A 4,027-nucleotide genomic window follows, 5' to 3' on the forward strand; every position below is an offset into this window, starting at 1 on the left:
TCTCATCAATATTGATGATTCCACTTTTTCTGCATCCTCTCCTACACTTGTTATCTTTCTTTTGATGAAGTGTTAATGATATTTCCATACATCTTAACTAGGTCAGGAAGATCCTCTGGAGGAGGGTGTGGCAACCCACCCCAGTATTCTTGCCTGGAAAATTCCATAGACAGAGGAGCCTGGTGGGCTACCATCCATGAAATCACAAGTCAGACATGACTGAGCAACTAATGCTAACAGCTGTGAAGTAACAGCTCATTATTTTGATTTGCTTTTCCCTGTTGATTAATGATGTTGAGCATTTTTCATATACCTATTGGTTAATTATATATTTTCTTTAGAGAAAGTCTATTCAGTCCTTGATCTTTTTTTTTTTTTTTTTCAGTTGAGTTATTCAGATTTTTGCTTATTGAACAGTAGGAATTCCTCATACGTTTTGAACATTAAAACCTTTTGGATATGTTGTTGTTCCATCACCAAGTCATGTCCAATTCTCCATGCTTGCAAATATTTCTTTCCATTCCATAGATTTACATTTTACTCTATTAATTTTCTTTTACTATGTGTGAAAAATCTTTTTAATTTGATGGAATTTTACTTATCTATTTTTGCTTTTGTTGCCTGTGCTTTGAATGTCAAATCCAAAAATAAATATTGCCAAGATCAATGTCCTGAAGTTTTCTGTACTTCTCTTCTCTGAATTTTATAGCTTCAAACCTTAAGTTGATGCTTTTAATCCTCTGTTGAGTTGATTTTTACTTTTTTTTCTTTTTTTGGTTATGTCAGTTTATTGAGGAATTTCTGATGCTAAAGGTTAATTCTATTCACTTGATTATTTTTCATGATGTCAAATAAAAAACTCCAAAGGCTATAAGCCATGATGTTTCACAATTACTTTCCCATATGTTGTTCAGGGAACACAAAATTCAAACCCAAAGAAATGTTCCAGTGAATCTGAAAATTGCTCCCATCCTACCTTTTTTCAAAAAGTGATAATTATGGGTTCGGAAGTAGGGTGGCAAGGATGAAAGTGGGACATGAAGAAAGCAGATATTTTCGCTCAATTTCACTTTCAAAGGTCCAAATCATTCCCATTTTTTTTTAACATGTTTTGCACCAAAAAAGGAATCAATACTTTTCATTCCACACTTGTTAACTTTAGCCAAAGCCTTCTGCTGCTGCTGCTGCTAAGTCGCTTCAGTCGTGTCCGACTCTGTGCGACCCCATAGATGGCAGCCCACTAGGCTCTCTGTCCCTGGGATTCTCCAGGGAAAAACACTGGAGTGGGTTCCCATTTCCTTCTCCAAAAGCCTTCTGAGTCGTGGTCAATTTACTATTTTTCTTCACAGTCCTGAAATCTTTACAATTAAACAGTGTAATCTTCTTTCGCTTCTACAGGCTTATCTGATAACTTTGTTTTCTTCTATGGAGGGTTTGGCACTGAAGCTGGAGGTTCTGGAAGCTTTAAATATTTAGATAAGTTATCACTTAATTGTTTAGGGATGGATCAGATATCAGACCATGGGCATAATGGACATAATACTCGTCCTTGTCACTGGAAGCCTGGTCACTAGAGAAAAACGCAATAGACTGTACCCTGGCACTGACATTTACCTTATTGGTTTTTAATGCTGCCATTTTCTCATTAACCTTTTTTTTCCTAATCATTTTAATGTCTTCTCTTTGCTGTTCTTGTAGTATTTCTTCTTGTCTATTTCTTTCTCCTCTGTCACGTGTCTATAACTCCTCAAGTTCAGGAAGTTTCAGCAACAAGTTGCAATCCGGGAACACGTCATCCATCACAACTTGATCCAGGGGCTGAAACTTCCCCTCTTTACTGGCCATTATAAGGTAATGGAGAAGTAGAAACAGAGAGTCCATAGGTGTGGCAAAGTGAAGAAGACCTCTTGCTTGAACTGATTCATTTATAAACCAATAATTTTTTTTCCTTGAAAATTTTTATTTCAAACAGCTGCGGTAGACACATATTCAACAAGTAAATGGCTCCTTCCCCTGAACGTGGGTTAGCCAGTTTTATAAACACAAGCCCACTTTTCATCTTCTTTGACGCATCCTTTAAATATTCCAGGAGCAGGAACATGTGCTGCCAGGCACGAGCCCCGTCCCCGCCGTCCGCGCCGCCCACCATGCCGCTCGTCTGTCTCTCGGCGGCCCTCAGTCCTCGGAGTGCGACTCAGTCCTCGGAGCGCGACTCGGCGAGAGGCGGTTGGCAAGTGCAGGCAGAACGGTCGGGAAGCGCGGCGCGCGGCGCTGCGCAGCACTGCCAGCAGCACGGCCTGCCAGGCGAATGTCGTTTCATTTCCGGAGTCCACAGCGGCCAGGCTTTCAGTGTTTAAATTGAGCGCCAGGCCCAAGCCGTCGGCCCACTAGATTTTTACTTTTTTGAATGATGTAATAAAAAGATACAATTTTATTCTTTGTGTAGGTATGTAAATAAAGTTTCCCAACACTTCATTGAACAGATTTCTTTCACCATTGTATATTTCTGGCACCCTTAGTAAGGATCACTTGGCCGTACAGACAACCACTGATTTACAGTGGTTCAACTTACAATTCTTCAACTTAACAACGAAGGGAAAGTAATATACATTCAATAGAAAATGTACTTTGAATTTTGATTTTTCCCAAGGATAGAGATATTCAGTACAGTGACAGCAAGCCACAGCAACTAGGGAGCTAAGCAGTTGTAAGGGGAAATAATCTAAACACTTACAACTGTTCTGTACCCATATAATCATTGTTTGTCACTATCAGTACAGTTTTAATGAATTATTTACAAGACATTAGATACTTTATTATAAAATAATCTTTGTGTTAGATGACTTTGCCCAAATATAATCTAAGTATTCTGAGCATGTTTAAGGTAAGCTAAGTTACGCTGATCCTGATTGGTAGGTTAGCTGCAAGAATTGCATGTTTAATTTAGAATATTTTCAACTTACAATGAGTTTGCCAGGAGATGAACGCATCATAACTACAGGAAGTCTTTATACACATGGGTTTATTTCTGGGTTCTCTATTGTATTGGACTGTATATCTTTGAGCAAGAATGCTACAGCTTTAACTACTGCAACTTTGTAATGTTGACATATTTTGAAGTTAAGTGTGATACCTCCAGCTTTGTGATTCTTTCTTAAGATTGTTTGGACTATTTGGAGTTTTTGTAATTCTATAATAATTTTAGGATTTTTTTCCTATTTCTGTAAAAAATGCCATTGGAATTTGGATAGAGACTGCATTGAATCTGTAGTTTGGTTAGTGTGTTCATTTTAGCAATACAGCCTTCTCTAAAATTTCCTCTTAAAATATTTAGATTTATGTTTCCTGTAAGTGTGGTTTCCTCCATTTTTAATCAATGCTCTTATTATTTTATAAAAAAGTGAACAAAAAGATGATCATTGACATGTTCATTGTAAATAATACATTTTAGTGTTAAAAAAATCCTTTATTTAAAACTTTGAGCAGAATTCCCTTGTTTAATATTTAGATCTGACCACTGTGTCTTTATCTTTATTATGTACATGTGTCAATATGTCTTTGCCCATCTTTTTATTCTCAAAAAGTATGGTATATTTTAGATAATTCTTTATATCATACTATGTTGGACATTCAAAGAATGCTCAAACTACCACACAGTTGCACTCATCTAACACGCTAGTAAAGTAATGCTCAAAATTCTCCAAGCCAGGATTCAGCAATATGTGAACCGTGAACTTCCTGATGTTCAAGCTGGTTTTAGAAAAGGCAGAAGAACGAGAGATCAAATTGCCAACATCCGCTGGATCATAGAAAAAGCAAGAGAGTTCCAGAAAACCATCTATTTCTGCTTTCTTGATTATGCCAAAGCCTTTGACTGTGTGGATCACAATAAACTGTGGAAAATTCTCAAAGAGATGGGAATACCAGACCACCTGATCTGCCTCTTGAGAAACCTGTATGCAGGTCAGGAAGCAACAGTTAGAACTGGACATGGAACAACAGACTGGTTCCAAATAGGAAAAGGAGT

At 37.5% G+C, this 4,027-nt stretch overlaps 1 pseudogene; it reads right to left on the reverse strand.

The window, feature by feature from the left end:
- Positions 1-1,423: 1,423 nt before the first annotated feature.
- LOC102282607 (ribonuclease H2 subunit B pseudogene) lies at positions 1,424-2,149 on the reverse strand (annotated as a pseudogene).
- Positions 2,150-4,027: the final 1,878 nt, after the last annotated feature.

This window comes from Bos mutus, chromosome 11, assembly GCF_027580195.1.
Source record: "Bos mutus isolate GX-2022 chromosome 11, NWIPB_WYAK_1.1, whole genome shotgun sequence".
NCBI classification, from domain to species: domain Eukaryota; kingdom Metazoa; phylum Chordata; class Mammalia; order Artiodactyla; family Bovidae; genus Bos; species Bos mutus.